The sequence below is a fragment of the Protopterus annectens genome, chromosome 14.part0 (assembly GCF_019279795.1).
Source record: "Protopterus annectens isolate FY-2018-M chromosome 14.part0, PAN1.0, whole genome shotgun sequence".
Classification (NCBI taxonomy): domain Eukaryota; kingdom Metazoa; phylum Chordata; order Ceratodontiformes; family Protopteridae; genus Protopterus; species Protopterus annectens.
Window position 1 is genome coordinate 265,083,928 of NC_056748.1, and position 23,281 is coordinate 265,107,208.

The following is a 23,281-nucleotide window of genomic DNA, read 5'->3' on the forward strand; positions in this document are numbered from 1 at the left end:
TCAAACAAATGTTCATATCTCTGAAACCATAGGGGCTATGAAAGAATTATAAATGGCAAACTCTTCAGCACAAACTATTTTATAGTGGTAGCATTCTTTAGGTTCTAGGTCTTAAACAGAATTTTATAAGCCACAGTAAACACAGTAACAATTGCATTTATAATATTTTGTAAGCAACTTACAACATCTCAGCACCACTCAAGTCACAAACACACTGTCAGCAGCACTTTATTCATCTAGCTAAGAGCCTTCATATGAAGCTAAGGAGTTCTATCTGTCTTACTTGGTTGCTGAGATATTTAAAAAAAATATGAAAATTGATATCTATATAAAGTAATATCATAAAAACAGCAGTTAATATCTATTTACCTGCACTAGCGAGAGAGGTCAAATATTAATGCAGTTGAGTTTGCCATTATGCAAGCTTTAAGATGAAATTTATTAAAACCTTGTACATAGCATGGTTTGGGAATTACTGATGCAAATATAAACAACTAATATTTGACCCCTAGAGGCATCAATAGGAGTTAACTGCAGATGTACCTGGAGGTGTCATTCGGATGTAATGAGTATTAGCTGTGTTTGTGTTATGTTTGGCATATCCTAAATTGCATACACAGTCAGGAGTTAAGGCCAATGTCAAGGGCCTCTGGCTGACCAAGTTTGCAGGTGAATGCAAACTAGGAGCAGTCATTGAATCCCCCAAGGCACAAACATCTTAAAGGAAGGTCTAACACAGACAAATGACTGGTGCCAAAGCCATGGCTTAAAACTGAATGTCAAGGAATACAAAATAGTATGTTTTGGGAAGACTGCCACTTAGGGAAACTATCTCATAAATAAAGCACCCCTAAGAGTAGAGCTAGTAGTCAGTGACTTGATGGTACATATAGAGAGTAATCTGGCTTTATACCAAGATGTGTCTAAGGTAGTAAAAAAATCATCTTATGTCACTCAACTTATAAATAAGGGTATGGCAACCAGGTCCAGAGAAGTCATTGTGCAACTATATTTGGCTCTCATCAGATCCATTATTGAGTATAGCATCTTCTTTGGTATGTACCTGACCAGGAATATGCCTCAGCTGGAATGCCCACAGATGTTCTTCACAAAAAGAATACTGAGTGTAAACAAAATGTCCTGTGCAGATCACCCCAAACCCTATTTCTATAATCGGTTTTCTGCAAACTGTTGAGGGTGATCTATGCTTGGTATACAAGGTATCCTTGGACCCTGGTCTGGTGGGCCTTTTCTATATCTGCAAAATGAACAGCATCAGAACTACTAGATCAAAGGAATTAAGCTTCACTTATGATATAAATAGTACACGTTGGAGGGATAGGTATGTGTATCAGGGAATTCCCATTCTCTGGAACAGGCTCCCCATCCATGTGAAGCAAAGTCCTTCTCTAACCCTGGACAAACCGGAAATTCACCCCTGGTCTGACATCTATGTCCCTGATGGACAGTGGCAGTAGTCAAAACATTCCCTACCTAACATATATCCCCCCTTAAATAACCTCTAAGGCACAATAACTTGTGAGATACATTTGGGCTGCATGGCTAACCTTGTAAAGGCCCCAGTGGTCATTAGCCTAGTACACACCTATGAACCTATGGAAGAAGTATATTTATGAAAATAAAGTTACTCAGCAAGTGAAAGAATATGGTTAATTGCCTTTACTCTTCTGTCCTGCTGGGCATAAATGCATGTACTATATACCTGAATATTTATCAAGGTATAATTTGAATCGATGCAGAGTAAAAGGTGCTTGGAATACAAATTAAAATATATTTGTATTTATTTAAATGTTGCACCTGTGAACTAGAATGCCAATGACATATTGAGAATAATTCCTTAGTGAACATACAGCAAAAGTCAATCTTTAGTGTAGTGCAGCACACAAAAAGCCAGGGTAGAGGTTGTTACACATGACATCTGCTGATGGAAAATCAAATTTTTTACTTTGCTAGTTTATCTCTAAGCAATATATAGCTTAAAAATATTTATACTCATATGCTTGACTAGTGATGGTATCTACTGCTTTGATTCTGAAATTATTAACCTCTAATTAATAAGAGCTGCACTAAATAGAAACACATTTAGACATAATGTCATGTTAACAAGGCAAACTGTGTCATCTGAATGTATGTTGAAATGGAATAACATAGGAAGTAATGTTATTTAAGAAAATTAACTGAAGGCCTACATGCAGAGGAGAGCTCTATAGTGTACTATATTTAACAGCCTCAGCCCTTATGAATCATCATATCCTGTGTAATCAACACAAGATTATTTGAACTCAAAACATCTAAAATCTTGGGAGGCCACCAGTCAAAAGAGTTGGCCTCCCAAGATCACAAAACACATTTATTTTTGTAAGAAGGAAGGATCCCTTATACCACCTGATGTTGGGGAAAGTCCTATCAGTTCTCAACCAAACTTGTAAACACTCAGAAAAGAAGGCGAAAGTGAGGAAATGCTGCACTCAGTTTCTTACGCTTCTTCAGGTCTTGCCAACATGACAGAATACCACCAATGTTTTAGGTTCAATGTTTGGAGCATAAGTCATCTATCTGCTGACAATGGTTAGTATTGCTTTTGCAAGCACATGGTGATTAGATCAAACTAGTTTTGACTGATGAAAACCAGACCAGTTGATAGGAGAAAATCTTCCCAATCTACCTGGACAGTTAAGGCCCAATACCTACCTTATCCATTAGTGAGGCTATAGACTATAAAGCTAAAAGCCCTATTTGAATATGTAAAATGTTTAAAATGAAACATCTGAAATATATACTGTATAATGCAGAGACATTGATTCAATGGATTCTCTTAACTCATTCATCCAGTACAGCTCTTTTCAGTGTGTACCTTTAACTCCCAGTGGGTGTGGCTTGAGCCTTTAAAAAATGACGTTATCACCTTCCATTTCTAAGAAATACTCACTAACAGAGGTCAAATATCAATACAATCATGTTTGCCATCATGTATGCTTTAAGATAAAATGTTCTGATACCTTGTATGTAGCATGGTTTTGGAATTATTAATGCAAATATGAAGAAGCAATATTTGATGCCTAGATTTGCAGCAGATGGTAACTGCCGAAATGCCTGGAGGAGCACTCGGCTGTAATGAGCCAATTGTAATTGCGCTATATTTGTAGAATCTCAGCCTGAGTAGGTGAAGAAAGATAAAAAAAGCCTTAGAATTTATAACAGGTTGATAACAGGGAAAGAACTTCTTTTAGTGGTTTCCAATGGTATCTGAAAAGAACACTTTCCTGAGGAAAAGATCAACAGGAACAGTGTGCCATGATATATGAAACCCAATGACAAACACACTGAATGAGTACAAAAGGGATCAAAGGCAGTTCAAACATGCAGCATACTGAGTTCCCCAAGTTGTATACATAGTGTGCAGAGAATAACATTACCATTTATAGTACACAGCAGGGTTCAAATGGCCCAGAAAATTAGCTACATAATGCCACCATATCAAGGAAACACCTATCTACTACTGCTGCACACAGTGGCAGACACTCCTTCGATTATGTGCCTGGACATGTGGGTGGCCGTGGCATATATATCTTTGATCCCAGCCAAAGGGGGAAGCCAAGGCCATTTACAGAGGATTATCTGTAGTATCTAGAATGGGCCAACACCACAGAGATCTGATGGATGTGTATAAGATAAAGGGACGATGTATACAGAACCAGGGCAATTACTTTCCCATAGTAAGTTAGAGAAAAGCTTATGAAGGCAACAAGCTGCTAAGGTGTACTCAGTGCAATAATACCATCTGTATCATTGCTATAGAAACATGAAAGAGAAGGCTGTGAGCTGCAGAGAGTCCAGAAAAAAAAAGCAGGTGGAGTAGCTTTTATCTATAAAATATCCTCTGACCTCTCACTCCATTAACTTTGTATCCCCCAATTCCACAATGCTGAATTCCTAGTAACCCTTAAACTAAACCAACACAAAACTATTGTCCTGACAGGTCTATAGTTTCTTTCAGGCAATAACATCTCCATCTTAGAAGATATATTGTGCTGGGTGCCTGCCCATACTCAGTAGGAAACAGTCACCTTGGGTGATGTCAGCATAGATTGTCTCACCATTTACTGCTCCAGTCCCAAAAATACCATATTAATATATAGTTTCTCTCACCTAATCAATACCCCATGAAGATACAACAAACAAATAAATGACAAGAGAATCAAGTCCTTGACTGGATTCTCATAACAGTACCATGTAAATACTAAGTTTTTGGCATGTTGCCAAATGACCTAAGTGACTATCTACCAACCTATTTAATTAGATGCCAGACAAAAATCACAATAAAGAACCAGTTCAAAGACATCAGGAAGCTTTCAAACTTTAAAACAGACACTTTTACCAAATACCTAGAAAATACAACTGCAATATGCTAAAAACATACCCACAAATGACACTGTACAACAACACTTCAACACAACGTTCCTGAACAAACTTACTGAACTAGCCCCTGTCAGGATAAAGAGAATCACTGTAAAAGGAGCCACTTGCTAACTAATAAAATGAAGCAACCCATGAGAGAAGGAGATAAAATATGGAAATTATGACAGAAAAATTAATCAAATCTCATTCAAGAAAAACTCAGACAACTAAAAAACTTGCCTGGGGGTTCAATAAACTCCATGTAGGCTTAGTGCAAAGCCTACATGGAGTTTACGTGTTTATGCAGTGAGCAGCAGTGCTAATTGTATATGCATGCTGCACACCATATTTAAATGTAAACAAATGCAGTTGCTGGCCAGGAAACTATGTAAAGCAACACGGACAGCATCAGACATGTAAATCTGTTTACCTACCTGCAAACCAGGTCTCAGTGTTTGTGCAAAATGCCACAATGATTACCAGGGATATTAATAAAGCAACGTATATAGTTCCAACACATTACATAACAGTACTGGTAGGCAAAACTTAAACTCACCACGACTGTTATCAATAAAAGAAGAAAGAAGAAAGACTTTATTTTAACAAAGGTAAGCGCTATCGCGTATCTCCTGATACGCTTCTTCAGACCATGTATGTAACAATCAAATCAGCATTCTAGTGGGCTCATACATATTCATTAGTTCATTTAAATATAATGTATTAAATTCAATTTATTCTTTATCAAGAATTAAAAACTTGTCAATAAATACATTAAATATATAAATAATTCATGAAATCATATTGAATATTTATGAGCCCACTAGAATGCTGATTTGATTGTTTGAAATGTAATAAAGGAACATTACTGGATTATTAGTTTTAAACTAGTATAAATACAGATGAAGGGGTTTTGTTATTCATCTGATGAAGTCCTAGTTTATGGGGACGAAAATGCATGGATGTTTTTTTAAAAGCGTTAATGATTTTTGTGACAGCGTGTGGATGATTTTTGTGACAGCGTGTGGAAATAAATACTTGGTACTATCAGTTCGGTTGGTCTTTACTCCATACCTACAGCTTTCTTTTGGATTAATTCTATGTATTGCCCTTTGACTTGCTGTGAGTCATCATCCTGCTGTTCTTTGACACATCTCTTCCTTTGTCTCCTCCTCTTGGACCGCTGCTCCTTCCTCTTGGGTTCCCCTGTTGAAAAGGGGAAGATATTTCCCTTCATATGGCGTGCCCCTGTTATAAATCAGTTTGCGCTGCAGTAGTTTCCATAGCAACAACAAAATTACTACAGCTCTCTGAGGATAGTTTCTGTTGTCTGGTATTGTGTAGCCAAGAAAAAATATTATCCTCTTCAAAGTCTTTCTGTGCCCTCAGGTGCTTGCATGTTTTAGTTACTCTCAGTCTGCATTCTTGTATGGAAATGCTATTGAGCATTTCATTATGTTTAGAAGCCTGGGAATCAAAGGCTACATGTTTAATCACTTTTCATGCAGCCATTAACTGAATCTAAAATGCCTTCCTCTATGCCAAGAAAGAAGTAATTCATAGTACTCATATATTCCAAACTAAATTAAGTTGTTTCTATTTGTTATGCAAGTCAGGATACTGTTCTCCATAAGTAGGCATTTCAAAAATGAATAAACCTCTTAGAACAATATTATTTTTTGCATAAACATCAAATGTCAGTCTTTTGTCATTGCAGTTCTTTGAACTTTAACATCTTATACTGAAGCTCCTTCCACAACTCATCCAAGATTCATCAGTGGAATAATTACAGTCACCAGATGTCTCTTCTTTCAAAATTGGGTTGCCACAAACCTTCAAGATACTCTGAAAATATTTCTGATTTTTTTCTTTGGGGGAATAACAAGGAAGTGTAGTCCAATTTAGGACTGTTCTCTCTGCCATGCCTGGAGCTGCTGAATGAGTAAAATAAGAGTAAAAATACTTGGAATAAAAAAATGTAGAACAGCAATCCACAGTAAAACACAGTCCTGATAATAAGAAATAATAAACTTAAATAAACAAGGAACTCATGCAACACTTAAGAGAAATGTATATTTATAAAGATAACCAACAAATTTGTTTTCACATAAGGCTTCTTCAGGTTTTTAAAAATTGTGTCATTTCCTGTTGACTCCATTCTATAAGTAATTAAATCACACAATTGACAACTATAGTAATAGACTAAAAGAAACACATATAAATACAGTCATAAATATTAACAAAATACTGCTGTTATAGTGTTCATAAAAATTACTAATGTCTTATATTTCTTTATTTTAAAACAGGTTTTAAAGGAACCATGTAATTTAATCCTGGGTCATATGCGGGATTAAAATCTATTATCAATTTCCTTTCCTTGACCTCAGTATAATTTCTAATGTCCCCTCTATGTAGATTTCATTCTATCTTTTCCAAAACTAAGAACTTAAAAAAATGTCTAGATCCTTTTTGCATGTTGTGTTTCATCAGTGCATTATTTTTTGCTTCTTTCTGTATATCAGAAATGTGTTTAGAAATCCTATTTTTCAATTGATGATTTGTTTACCCTATATAAAATGCATCAAAGATATTGCTTGATGCATGATGCTAAACCACATCTTTCATCCTACAATCAGCATAATGCTTAAAAGGAATCTGCACCTGTGATTGTATGTAAAAAGCCCTAGTATTAATATATTCACAGTAACTGCAATTTCTATATTTCTGTATCTGATTCACATTCATTATAAGACTTTTGATAAAATAGTTGTCTCTTTAAATTTTTCCTTTTCTTTTAAGTAAAGTAAAAATAATGTGCTAGTGAAGCATAACATTTAAAAGGATCTAGTCACTGTTTTTAATTCTTGATTTTGGAAAAGATAGTAAGACATCTATGTGGAGGGGACATTAGAAATTATTAAGAGCTCAAGGAAAGAAAATGGGGAACCGTCCTGCAAATAATTACTCACTCTCAACTACTAATAATCCATAAATAACTTTGAAAATATGCTCAAGCCTATCTAATCTAATACATATCTACTTCCCCAGTAGAACCCTCCAATCTACTGACAAAGTTTTGCCTGTCATAACAAAATCCAGTAATAGGGCAGGTGACTCACTATACTCATACTGTATATCTAAAATATGGAACACAATTATTGCCACCTTAAGACAAACTGACTCTTTACACACTCCTAAAATAAAGCTAAAACAACACCTTGCTCATGCCTTATTATGCCTTTGTAGTGCTGCACAGTAGAAACTATACAGACTGCCTGTTAAGTTACACCACTACACCACAACTTATTTTAGAACTACAAAGAATCTGATTACCATCTCTAAACAATTGCTTATGTCTTTGCTCCTTAGAAACCACTTGGAGCTCACTGCAAATGTTTACCACTATATTCTTTCTCTTACCTTCTCGTTTTCTTCCATTTGTAAAGTACTTAACAACTCAGTGAAGCTTTCCCATCTTTCTCTCCAGCTCATCAACTCTGCAAATCATTACTCCAGCTAAATAACAGTAAACACCCCTCGTCCTCATGTAGTCCTTGTTAAATAAATCATTCCTTTTAGCAACTGTGTAATCTTTATCCTTAAAATGTAAGAAAGTTATAAATACTGGCCTCAATACAAAACTAGTAACCATGTCAGTTTTCTTAAACCAAGATGCTGAAGGATATATACTTTGATAATCATGTCTAGAATCATATCATGAAATTGTAAGAAATGTGTAAGCACCATGACATGATTTTTTGTGACTACCTCAGAATCATGTTTGTAAGATAATATAAATAGTGACATGACAAACCTTAGCATATCTCCGCTACTATGATTGCATAAAATATGATTACTTTTTGTTTCTTTGTAAGAATCCTATTTTTGTATTCTATTTCTATGTTACTTTATAATTTTCCTGGAGCTTTTCCCTAGGCCTCTGCTGAAAAATGGCTAATGCATCCTAGTTGTACTTTCCCAGTAAACAAAGGCAATAAATAAATAAACAAATAAATAAATAAATAAATAAATAAATAAATAAATAAATAAATGTCCTAAGTCATATTATTCACAAGGTAAAGATATTGTGTAAGATATGCCATACCATGTTACCCTTTGGTGGGCCATAACACGGCCTTGACAATGAGCCAGAGAATCAACATGGCCCCCAGCACTACTGCAAAACATATTGTGATTGAGTTGTACCCTCTGTGCAGTCAGTTCATAGTGTGGTGAAAAGTGAATGAGGACAGTGACACCAACATCAGTTTGCTTATCACCAACATGAATACAGTGTACATGTGCAGCTCAGCAGTACTTCTCATTGACAGGATATTTCCTACCCATGTGGATGTGTATACTGTCCATGGTACCACTGGGAGGGATTCCAGTAGAAGGGTAGTACTATTAGGTTACTGCCTTATGATCTGGTGCACAAAGACATCATATATAATCATGTGGTCATTGTTGAAAGATGTGGTACCACAGTCTGCATTCACTGCTATTGAAAAGGTGGCCACAAGGACAGGAAGGAAGGCATTCCCAAAGGTGACCATGAAAGGCTGTTCATAGGTTCATAGGTGTTTACTAGGCTAATGACCACAAGGGCCTTTTTAAGCTTAGCCATGCATCTCAAATCTCTGATACCCTTGATAAGTGTAAGCTTGGGCCTGGGAGATGAACCATTTACAAGTTACCTGCATCCATTAGAGATATAGGTGCCAAACCAGGGATGAATTTCTGGTTTCCCATCCAATTGTCCAAGTTGTACTTGAACTGGGTTAGGGAGGAACTCTGCTTCACATGGACAGAGAGCCTGTTCCATAGATGTGGTATTCTCTGGGATATGTACCTATCTCTCCAGCAGGTCCTATGTTTGCCACAGGCAAGGTTTAAGTTTTTAGAACAGGTAATTCTGGTGCTATTTGTTTTGTGGATATGCAGAAGGTCCATCAGAGTTGGGTCTGACAATGTCCTGTATGCCAGGCATAGATCTCCCCTCAAAAGCCTGAATGAGACAGAATACAGCGGTAGGGCCTTAAGGCAGTCTAAATAAGACATTTACTTACATCCTGTATTCTTTTACTGAGGAACCTCTGTGGATGTTCCACTTGTTGGATATGCCTGATTAGGTACATATCAAAGGGGGCATTGCACTCAATGATAGGTCTGATGAGTGCCAAATACAGTGGAACAATGACTTCCTTGGACTTGAATGCTATGCCTTTGTTTATAAGTTGTGCAACATAGAATGATTTCCTAATCACTGTAGACACATGATGGTCAAAGGCTAGATTACCATCTATGTGTGTCCCTAAGGCCCTGACTACTGGGTCAGATCTAAGTGGTGTGTTGTAAATATGATAGTTACCAGAGATGAATGGTTTCCCAAAGGATACTATTATGCATTTGTTGGCATGGAGTTTTAGTCCATGGCTCTGACACCAGTTGTTTTTCTCTGTCAGCCCCTCCTGGAGAACATTTGTGTCAGTGTGAGATTCAATAACAGCTCCTAATTTGCAATCATCTGCAAATTTAGTCAGCCAGAGACCAGTGACATTGGCCTTAAGTTCTGAGAAGAAAATGCCAAAAAGGAGTGGTCCAAGGACTGATGCCTGAGGGACACCACCTGTGTCTGGCCTCTTTATACAGGTGGAGTCCCCAATTCTAACTTCCTGGGTCCTGTCTGTGAACCAGTTGGGTATCCACCAGGTGACATATGGTTTGAACCTAATCTCCTGGGTTTGTCAACAATGCCTGAGTAGGGTATTTTGTCAAATGCCTTTGCCAGGTCAAGGTAGGCAATGTGAATGATTTCGCCCTCATACATTGCTTTGGTGACTTTCTGAAAGAAGCCCAGTAGGCATGATCTGCCCTTGACAAAACCAAACTGGTTTGGTTCCAGTGTCTGGAGGTTTACTATATATTGAGTGATCATCTCCATGATAATTCTTTCCATGGCTTTACATATAAGACTAGAGATACTTATGGGTCTGTAGTTTCCAGGGTCTGTAGATGGCCCACCTTTGTAAAGACGGATGACTGTTGCCTTTCTCCATTCATGAGGCATGAAACCTGTTTGGAGGCTACAGTTAAATAGTAATTCCAGAGGCCATGATAGGTCATATTTCATGCTATTTAGAAGGCATCCTGGGATACTGTCTGGGCCCATTCATGCAGTATTTTTGGTCTTGGAGACAGCATTAAGGACCTGTTCCCTAATGATAGTAGGGTGAGTTATATTTGATGATATTTCCTGAGGGAAGGTTGAGGGGGACAGAGGGGTAAAGTTGGAACTGAATTTATCATCCAGGAGATTTGCTATGTCTTCTGGCTCAGTATAGGTGGTTCCATTTACAATGACTACTTGACTTCTACACTCAATCTCGAGTGTCTGTACCAAACTTCTGCAGACTGCACTGTAATGGCTTGCTTCATATCAGTCCAAACTAATTAATTAATTCATTCACTTCTGAATCTGAAGTATCTCTCCTAAATAATAAAAAACTTTCTAAATTTTTTACAAGTTCTACACATCTCTTTAACAGTGGCTTCCAAGCCTGTTTGTACTTAATGTACTGCACATTCTGTTATCATTTTATATTTATCAGTATTCTTGACTGAAGGTTACTGAAACATTTCTTTCTCTGGAATCTACATGTAAAATGTATATGTCTGCTTTAATATGGTTGCATTTCTAGGCCTAAACAAAAAGAGTACTATAGTTATATCTAACAATCTACATTTAAGTGAAACCTAATCTTACACACTCAGCATCTCTCACACATTATAGTAGTTTGTTTCCAAAAAAACATTCAGCGTATGTGCTGTATGAGTGATCCCCTACCTTCATGTGTCCATGCTCTTTTGCACTGTGTTCCCCAGTGGTTCATCATCATAGTGGTATCTTGTAAGTTACCATGCTAACTGGCTTCCTCCACTACATGACATGTGAGATGCCTGGCATTGCTGTGTGGATATTCAGCATGCCTGCAGCATCTATGCTGCTTTTGCTTGCACTTTTAGTGCTATGTCCATGCAAGTGACAACCTCTGGTTATCTGTAAACATGTCCTAACATCCCATGACCACACAGCAGGATTTAACTTTTTCTTCAGATTTGTTAGTACAGATGAACAAGATGGGCCATTAACTAAATGAAATGGAAACAAATGGCTTCTGATCCTTCTGTAGAATATTAAGATTGCTATGTAGGTTCACAACTGAAGATTAAATGTAGCTGATGTGGAAATTTAAGAGAAAAAAAAAAAAGAGTGTCTGATTGTAATACAGAATTAATGCAGTCTATCATCCAGTCCAAGGAAGTCATAGTGTCACATTATTCAGCTCTTATCAGAGCCATCATTGAGTATAATGCCCCCTTCGGCATGTACTTGACCAGACATATGCAATGGATGGAACATCCACAAAGGTTTCTTACCAGGATAATCCACAGTATAAAGACATTGTCCTATACGGACTGCCTTAAAGCCTTATTTCTATACTTGGTCTCCTACAGGTTACTCAGACATGATCGATGCCTGACATACAAGGTATCCTCAGATCCAGCTCTGATGGACCTTTTGCATAACCAGAAAATGAACAGCTTCCAAACCACTAATTCCAAGAATTTAAGTTTTGCTTACAACATAAATAAGGCATGTTGGCAAGACAGGTATGTGCCTCAGAGAATCCCCATGGTCTGGAACATGCACCCCATCCATGTGAAGCATCCCTAACCCAATTTAAGTGTAACCCAAGATGCAACAAACAGAGGGATCACTGTATACAAGTAACCCAAAATGCAACAAACACTATTTAAGCATAACCTTGACCACTGGATGGCAAATTAGAAATCCAGCCCAGGTCTGGCCCCCATGTCTGTGATAGACAGAGGGAGACAGTAATGCGTAAATTACCCCCCCCCCACATAACCTCCAGACACTTACTCACTTACATACCCCCTCCTAATAAATGCCTATGATACAAAGAAACACAAACTGGATTGGGTTATAAAGGCCCTGGTGGTGATTAGCCTAGTATATAACTATGAACTTATGAACCTACAATATCCACCTAGTCAAGGTCGTGTACTTCAAATGAATTTAAAATAATAGCACAGGAGAGCTAACTGCAGGAAATATAAATAAATGTAAACTCTGCTGGTTACTTACATGACTGTAGGGATTTCTAATAAATATAAAAAGGCAGAAAAGGGACTAGAGTAGGGAAAGTGCAAAGCTCTGAATGTCAGATATTATGTCCTGGAATATTAATGCACCTGTTCTTGTGACTGTATCTGTCGAAGATCTTACCTTTCTGATATTTCTAAAAGAACAGAATTAAGGAAAGCCTTTCACAATAAAGCAACATAATCCATTGTAAACTCTGTTTCTGTACTAGAATATAAAATAGACTGGCCTTTGAAGATTATTCAGCATCAGTATTTGACCCCCAAAATATGAGACATCTAGATATTTACTAATTATATGGCTTATCACATTAGCATAGGTTCATTAGGTTCATAGGATGATACTAGGCTATTGGCTTAGAGACCCTTATAACCCCAGCCAAGAATTTTGTCCATGTTTCCACAAAGTCAGCTCATGTTTCCCTTGTCCATCAGGCACACAGGTGGGATCCCAGGGGTGTATTTTCTGTTTCCCATCCAGTCGTCCAGGTTCCTCTTAAAGATAGCTATTGAGGTACTCTGCTTGACATGGAGAGGGAGTCTATGCCACAGATGGGGGAGTCTTTGGGACACAAATCTATCCTGCCAACAAGTTCTATTAATGTCACAGACCACGTTGAGGACTTGAGTGCAGGGGACTTATGGATATGCAGCAACTCCCTCAAGGCTGGGTCTGAGATGACTTTGTATGCCAGACACAGGTCACCTCTGAGCAGTCTGTATGAGACTGAGTAGAGGGCCAGGCCTTTTAGCCTATCTGTATAGGATAGGTGTTTGAGACCCTGGATTTTCCTGGTCAGGAACCTCTGTGGTCTCTCCAACTACTGCATGTGCCTATCAAGGTACATGCCAAAGGGGGCAGTGTACTCGATAATGGGTCTGATAAGAGAGGAGTACAGGGATGTTATGACCTCCTTGTTCTTGGATGAAATACCCTTACTTATGAGGTGGGCCATGTAAAAAGCCTTCCATACAATGGACGCAACATGCTGCTGGTCAAAAGTCAGGTTGCTATCAACCTGGGTGCCCAAGTCCCTCACAACTGATTGCATGCTTAGTATGTTATTATTAGTGTGATAATTAGTGGGGATGCCATTTTCCCCAAACGGCATGAAAATATATCCTAAGGTAATCCATTGTGTTACATCATTCTGATGAAGTCTGTCTTTATAATTCAAAGTCACAAGGAATGCTTTTCATGCTGATAACGAATCTTGTAGAAATTTTACATTCAGAAATAATATTAAATTACAGCCTTAGTTACTTTCATGCAGTCAAGTCTAGATTCTACAAGGTTCTACCAGCATTTTTAGTATTCTTTATATATAAAGTGTATATACATAACCTGCCTCAGATTAAGTAAATTTGCTTTCTATTTCATTTATGTTAAATTTCCCAACTGCCAAGGGATACATCCGCTGTTGTAAACCACTCACTATGCATACCCAATAACAGAAATAATTGCTTTCTATTACAACTGTACCTTAAAAGTTTGTTAATACTGTTTGTCTCCAGTTGAAATGGCACAAGATATGTTATATAATAGCAGTAGTTTCTAACTAATAAATGAATATAATACTATTACTTGTTATATAACTCAGAAAACACAATTATATTATTGTGTAAGACTGCTATATGTCTATATATGTTCATCAGTGTTAAGAATGGGCTATTATACCATGATCCCCCCAAAACGTGCACGCTGATTGGCCAGCGTGCCCGTTGTAAATCGAGTTATACTAATGGAAAAAGGTCTGGTCGCCCGGACTTTTTTCCATTAGTATAACTCGTTTTTTTTAAACACTGTCTCGCTATGTTAAATGGGTTTAACATAGCGAGACAGCTTTAAAATAAGCAACGGAGATCTCCGTTGCTTATTTTAAAGCTGTCTCGCTATGTTAAACCCATTTAACATAGCGAGGCAGTGTTAAACAACGGAGAAAGCAAGATCTCCGTTGCTTTTTGTGTCTCGCTATGTTAAATGAGTTTAACATAGCGAGACAGTTTTAAAATAAGCAACGGAGATGTCCGTTGCTTATTTTAAACTGTCTCGCTATGTTAAACTCATTTAACATAGCGAGACATAAAAAGCAACGGAGATCTTGCTTTCTCCGTTGCTTTTGCTCAACTCTGATGTACTGCGAGGCGCGCAGTACATCAGAACTGCCGGATGCCAAGACATCTGCGGAAGGGCAGTAAACAGGCATTATACTATGCCATTATTTAAGAAAAGTAACAGTTTCTTTTCTTAAATAATGTCATGGTATAATAGCAATAACCCACTTCTGGGTGTGGGTAATGCTAAATTACCACGGTTGGCTTTTGGTCCCTCGGGCTTCGCCCTCGGGACCAAACCACGCCAACCGTGGGTAAATTTAGCATTACCCACACCCAGGCGTGGGTTATTGCTATAATAATAAATGTGGAATATAGACAGCCAACTTTCTAAAAATTGGTTCTAATTCAAAACTAGCACTCCATGCTGATGGTAGAAATTAGTTCTTTAATATCTAGTATCACTTATGAATTTGTAAAAGTGGATAGTCTTGAATTTTACAAAGGCACATAAATACAAAATGTAAATGCAATACATCTAAATTTACTTAGAAAATGACATGCCTAGCAGGACTATCTCACAAAACAAGTAAACACACATACAAACAAAAATAGTTGGCAGAGCATGCTGCCCAAGATTAGCTTAGATCGAATTGCATAGATCCAGATAACTGAATGGAATGACAATATATGGGGTCTTACCCATGACAAATAAATAATGAACTGATTATACTGCATCTCATAGCATGTTTCACAGTCAGCTGCAGGATCTCTTTCACAGTCACATATTACAGAGGCTGTCAGATAGCTGAAACAATACCAAAATTAGGTGCAATGTCCAGACTACACAAAATACTGCTTTTCTGTACATGTAAACCATGCTCAGATTGTCAGCTGATAATGTTACACTCTACAGAAGACTTTATGCACTGTCTGCCATTCACAAAGCAATTTCCCTAAACAGAACCTGAATTCTGTATCCAAGAATGGGATAAGGGAATAACTAGATGTGGCTGATCCCATCAATATGTTTACTGTTTTTTTTTTCTTTTGCCAGATCTGACAGTAGCCTGGTCAGCAAAGTTATTTTTGTTTTCAAATAAAATATAAGATCATGACTATTACGCTGGGTGGGATAGTTTTCCTGTAAAACACGAAACATGTTGAAAAAGCAGCCCAATACAATAAAACTGTCTTCTTAGTACTAAGACATAGTGTTGTTATATTTTCTGCAGTGTAATATTCTCAAAAGATTGTTTTTTTCTGGGAAAGGAAACTGGCCTTTCAGGGAGAGGAAAGCTCTCTTTCACTCTACAACACTCCTAGGTGGTCTATTATTTCCCTGTAATGTATACCCTGTTAAATGATATTGCTTAGTTACAACATCACTAAAGTGGCACACTATTCCATCTCTGGAATTAAGACTCCCCCATTTAAGGCTATTGTTAGAACCAAACAGTGTTGCAAATAGTAGACCAATTTGCATTTTATTTTTTGTTAGTTGTCAGTTTTTTATGGTCAAGGGTCTTAACCTAGGTTCAGAAAATTCTGCCTGTGTTCTAGAAATCCAGCTCATGCCATTTAAAATCACTCTAATATGACAAATTATGCAGGAAAACTTAATAGCAGCTGAGAGTACAGCTGTATTCCTCAAAGCACTGAGATAGGTTAAGAGGGGAATCTTAGAAATTATGGTACTTGGATACTGAAAGAGAAATGTAAAGAAATAAAATTAAGGCAATACCAGCTATTATTGTTACAATATATTATATAGAGATGCCCAAGAATTTTAACCTGTAATACAGCAAACAAGTCAAAATGTTCTATCCATTGTGAGCAGAATAACCTTCCTTCGAATTGCTCAAGACAAATGTATTTTGAGGGCAGACCAAAGCCCACAAAATCTTTAGGTTTCAGGCTAAGCCAGAACACTACGCAGCAAGAAATTTTAATCTTTGATACTAATATACAGTGGACTAATAACGATCTGCATTTTGATCTTTAAAAGTTCCTCAAAAAAAAATAATGACATCCAATAAACTTTTCTATAAGCCTTACTCTTTAATTTTTTTCTAAACTCACTTCGAAACAAAAAAAGAATGCTAATTTATTATAAGACATCTGTTTATATAGATGAGCAAAAATACATACTTCTAAGATAATCTTAGCACAAGAATCTCATCTTACATATTAATAAAAATAACAACTGAAGTACTAAAGATTACATGATTATGTAAGCAAGATATATGATTAATAAAGTAAAATAAAATGTTTGTAACTTTTCATATGAGAATGGAAATGAGAAAAGGCTAGAGTAAACCCATATCAAGGTAAAGTACACAGAGAAGGACAGGATAGTATACCTTTCTATTGCATTCAAGGGATGTGAGTAATAGTTACTTGATAAGCTCATTTTTGGTAATAGTGAACACAAAAAGATCTGAGTACTACACTGGTTGTGGTATAAATGGTTTAAAATGGTGCAGTGGTGCAGCGGTAGCATTGTCGCCTCACTGCAAGAGGTTCTCCAGTTCAATTCTAAGCTAGAGTGCCTTCTGTGCAGAGTCAGCATGTCCTCCCTGCATCCACGTGTGCTTCCTCTGGGTGCTCCGGTTTCCTCCCATGTTACAAAGACATATGTCTGGAGCATTTCTCCCTGGGCCTCTGCTGAAAATTGGATTCATTCCAAGTCAGACTTTGCCAGTAAATAAATGTTAAACAAATAAAAAAATCTCCAGCTGAAGACCTAATTAGCCTGAGATGCTAGAATGAAGGCCAGATAAATTCTACCGCAAATGTCATGCTATTACAAAAGTTTATTTAGTTTTGGCTTTTCAAAGTTATCAAATGGTGGCTTTACCTAGGCTTTTGTATCACTGTGCTTCTATATTCTAAATGTATGTATTTATTTATTTATTTATTGACTGGGAGGTCTAGCTGGGTAGAGTCCATTTGAAAGAGATGCCTGGGGAGAAACGTTGTATACATGTATGAGTTACTAACAGAAAGTCCACATTATAACCATAATTTCCACAAAAACATAAATTATTCATTGGAAATTCATTGGAATACATGGAAATACTATACAAATAAAGAAGGAACATATATGTGCCAACAGTATGAAAGCAAGAGTTGAAGAAATGACTATATAGTATATTTATGCAGTGAAACCTATACTTGCTTTTGTTTCACCATTTATGAAAATTTATCTTAGCAAAAAAAAAAAAAAAAAATCAGCATCATAGCAGTATACAAATTAGACTAAACATAGATGCAATTTGTGATATTAGTATCAAAGATAAAAATGGTTATCTGCTTGACAAATGTGAACAACAATACACATGCATAGTATGCAGAATCACACTGTAGTGTATATTAATACACATGTTAGAGTAGCAAATGTATTGGCAAGGTAGAAATGTCAGTGATAGGGCAACAGGGGTGGAGAGTACTGAACTTGTGCATTATATGGAGCTTCAATACAGGAAAGAAGCAGAATGGGTGTAAGTGAAGAGATAAGAAATGAATGGACATAGAGCAGATAGCCCAGTGAAAGGAATGTTCTGTAGGAGAGACAGGATAGTTTGAAAAGTTAATATGAGAAGGGGTTGAAAGGTCAATGCAAGGTGAGACGTAGATTAGAAAACTAGAGGGAGACCTTGTAACTGTTTTCCAGGTTAAGTAACCACTATTGCAAGACCAGATATTGGGTAGATGACACCTGGTGAGAAGTTGAAACCTTGTTTGGAAAAGTTCCATGCGCTCAGTAGGGGACTGGTACATTAGATGACTATATACATATTTTAAGTTGTCTCCTTGTTAATTGCCAGATGGTATGATTTATAATAATGAGACAATTGTTGGGAGGTGTAGTGTCACTGTCTTAGGTAATAATTGAATGTCTTGGATTATAATATTATTTACGTAATTGTTAGCTTCAGATAGTTACATAACTCTTGTCATAGAAGCTTGCTTAGGGTTTCACAATGAAGAGATCAGGAATATATAACAGTAACATACGCCATCCTGTTGTAGGAACCATGACTGCTTGTTTCAGGTTGTAACAGGGTTTATTTTATTTGTTAACATGGGAAGGACACTGATCTTCAGGGTCATTTTTCAGACTCAGCCTGGAAGAATTGTCTGGTGAAGTGACTTGCTGAGAGTTCCAAAGTTAGGCAAATAGAGGCTAAGGGAATCAAACCCTAGACCACAAGAAGAAGCTTGTTAACAGCTAATGCACAGGAAGCATACTGGAGGCAGCAAAAAAGCTTGTGTTGCGAATGTTCAGTGCAAAGCTGGTCACAAAGACATGGGCCCTGTATAGCATGTCAAGCCTCTCATTGTTTTATATAATATCATACTTAATCTGGCATATAAACTTGGTCTGATTGTCTAACATGACCATAAGAAGATTTGTAGAGCTCACAGCTTAATGGAGGGACTGATTCATAGAAGTAATAAACAATTTAGAAACAGTTCAAGGAAAAAGTCCTGTTGCAAACCTTACTAATGGATGCTAATCCTAACCCTAATCCTGCACCTTCCCCCAACCCTAACTGTACACCTTACCTTAATAAGAAACTTCCTGTAACACTGCCAGTATGCAGAAATATTTTAGTATTCAGATCGGGATAGGAAACAGTTTCCCTTTGTTGATCTTTTTTAGCTCAGTATGTAGTTTGTTTCAAATTATGTGTTTTGTTGACATTAAAGGCATTTGATCATGCATAAGAGAACCACATACATACACACCTACAGACACACACACACACACACACACACACACACACACACACACACACACACACACACACACACACACACACACACACACATATATATTCTCTATTCTATATACTCCTTTCTCTATTCTCTGTTCACTTTATTCTACCCTGCTATTGTTTACAGTGCTGTCTTTTCCTCTCTCCAGCAAGACTGACCACTATTTTTATTAGTCTTCCAACAGCTCAGCTTTTGACCTAGCAGTAAATAAGAGGAAAAACAAAACTAAAATTAAAGAAAATCAGTGAAGTAACTGCACCCTAGCTGTGCTATTCTCTCCACACAATCCAGCCAATCCCTCAGCTCCCTGATTGGTTTGTGCCATTCCTTACCTGAGCATTGCCCCGCTCTGTTTGCCCTCGTTACGCTCGGGCTCACTTCGCTCCCCTACCCTACCCCCATTCCCAACCACCCCTGATACAATTTCCTTTACACCATCTACTCCCTCCCCTTCCTCCTCCAACTATCCAGTAATAAACAACTTCCTGTCAGCCTAAACTGTTCATCACTTCCTGTCCCCAGTATATTCTACTCCTCCCACTACAGCTAATAACCACCTACCTATATACTATATCTCTTTCCCTCTCTCTACTTTACTCCCTACAATCACCACTCACCTTTCAGCAACTATTTAACTAAAATGCAATATCGCATTCTAACCTCCCTACTCCTCTTTCTCCTAACTACTCAAACCTCATACCGCTCCCACCTTCCCCTCCATCTATCATACACTACATCCTCCCATACCATATACATGTCAAACACGTATTTTATTCCATCCAACTTTGATATCTCCACAGCTCTGTTCAACCTCCCCAACTGTTACCTAAGAAGATCTACCAGATTAGATATATCCCTCTCAACCTATAAACCTAAGTCCAAACTGTTCAAGATACACCAATCTACATTCCTAGTCACAGTACCTAATAATAACCTACTCACCTCAGGTGACATCCACCCCAACCCTGGTCCCACCCACTCTAGACCTAATTACACAACCCCACTCTCCTCTACCTCCACACTAAACCATACTATCCCCTATTCTCTCACATCTCCAAACCTTCCTAACTCCTCTCCCCCATCTACCATACCCAACCCAACTCCACCTAAATACCTATCCATATATTCTCTAAACATACAAAGTCTAACCAATAAAATCACTGAGCTTCATGCTTGGATTGCCCAAAAATCTCCCCACATATTATGCTTCTCTGAAACCTGGCTTAAGCCACATATTACAAATAATGAAATCCTCCCACCAGGCTACAATATCTATTGTTTAGACAGACTATCTAAAAAAGGGGGTGGTGTTGCCATCCTTCACTCAAACAACCTAAAGCTTTCTCCCTTCCCCTCACCTATCCCTGATTTTCACCCAGCTGAACTTCTCATTGCTAACTGCCATCTTAATCCTCACAAGAAAATTGCCATTTCCTCAATCTATATCCCCCCAGGAAATAACTTACCCACCTTAGAGAAAATCCTTTCCTGGTTCACCCAAAACATACCCTAGGAAACCCTCATTCTAGGTGACACTAACCTTGACTGGACCAAACTCAGAACTGACTCCCCTCAAAATAGCATCAATCTGCATGGTTTCCACCAACTTGTAACCTCTCCCACTAGAATCCATAAAAGCTCATTATCCAGCTTCATAATTGACTGGATACTAACCAACTCCCCTAACCTATATCACCAACCCTCTACACTACCAGATCACCTCAGTGACCACCTACCTACCTCTATTTTTAGATATACCTCCCCACCAAATAAATCAAACCTGTTCAGACAGTGCCACAAACTCACAAACTTTAACACTACAGAATTCAACTACATCTTATCCTCCATCAACTGGTCTGTTCTGACTAAGATCCCCCTAAATGATGCTGTATCCAGCTTCAATACATATTCTTAAACACCCTTAATTCCCTTGCTCCCTCCAGAAAGGTTAGAGTAAAAGCTAACTATGCCCCATGGCTCTCTAAAGATTCTAGATCCCTTATGCACCAAAGAGACAAGGCATTGAAAGCATGGATGAAATCCAAGCTACTACCCTTCCTCCAAAAATATAGACAACTCAGAAATCTAACCTAAAAACAAATCAACCTAGACAAAAAGTCCTTCTTTAACTCTGATCTAATAAACAGCAAATCAAAACCTCAGAAATTCTGGTCAGCCATTAACAATATTCTCTCTCCTGGTCACCCCTCTACTCCCTCTCCCTACCCTAATACATCTGACCAAGAAACAGCTACACTACTAAATACTCCCTTTATCAATACTGTACAGACTCTCTTATCATCTAGCAGCAACACTACACCTCCACCTACCCCTCTCAACTTGCCTGACAACAATTCTTTCTCCCTTCAACCTGTCTCCACATCATTCATCTGAGCTCTTCTTCTAAAGCTAAAACCCTGCTCCCCCTCCCCTGACAACTTACCTCCTGTTTTCCTAAAATTATCAGCTGACTCAATAGCATTCCCAATATCTATTATCATTAACAGATCTATCCAGGAATCCACCCTGCCTACCCTGCGGAAATCTTTCTATACCATTCCCTTACACAAAGGTGGAAATTCCACAGACCCATCCAATTACCGGCCTATCACCTTCTTATCCCCCCTCTATAAAATTCTTGAAAAGTACATTCATACTCAACTTTTCAAACACCTACTCCAACATAATCTTCTCACTCCAACCCAACATGGTTTCCGTCCCAGACACAGCACAACTACTGCCCTCCTAACATTCACTCAAACCATTGCTGAGGCCCTTGACAACAATAAACTCATTCTTGCCTGCTCTTAGACCTATCTAAAGTCTTTGACACAGTCTCCCACCCTGTACTTTTATCCAAACTCACCAACCTCAACTTATCACCTTCCACCATTTCCTGGTTTTCTAGCTACTTGTCTGGCAGACAGCAATCTGTTAGATGGCTCTCCTCAACTTCTCCCTTCCTAACTGTTCCAACAGGGGTTCCTCAGGGCTCCATCCTAGGACCCCTTCTGTTCAATATTTTCACCAATGACCTTCACCCTTCATGTAAGCTATCCTCCCTTATACAATACGCTGATGATTCTACCCTCATCTCTATCTCTGACAACATCTCTGAACTTCATTCCCTTACTCAGCAATCCTTTCTATCTACTGAACCGTGGCTAACAGATAACCTACTAATCCTCAATCCCAAAAAGCCTAAACTCCTATTATTCCTCCCCCGCTCACTCTCCCACCTTAAAACATCCTTCTCAATTAGTTCCTCAAACAATACTCTAATTAAACCTGATGCTCATTTTAAACTTCTTGGAGTCATTATCGATGATGAACTTAAATTTAACCTACATCACCTACACTGAATAAAAAAGACCAACCAGAACTTAGGCTTACTCTATCGAAATAAAAAAATACCTAACTCCAAATGCCAGACTCACCCTAGCCCAAGGTTTTCTCCTACCATTACTCCTCTATGCTGCCTCATTGTTTACTAACATTCAAACCACAACTTTACATAAACTCCAGCAAACCTACCATAAGATTGCAAGATTCATCACAAACTCTCCATACAAAACACACCACTGCACAGCCCTTACATCCCTTAACTGGCTTGAATTCCCTCACTTACTGCTGTTTTCACAACTTCAAATGGTTCATTCTATTCACTAGATGCCTGCATCTTGTCCTGCTCTTTCAACTTTCATCTCTTCCTATAAACCTGCTCATACCCTCTGCACCTCCAACCTACAACTACTTCAATCCTTCCAACCAAAGAAATCTGTAGGCAAACTCTTATATAAATGCTCTATAGTCCAAGCTTGGAACAAACTTCCTA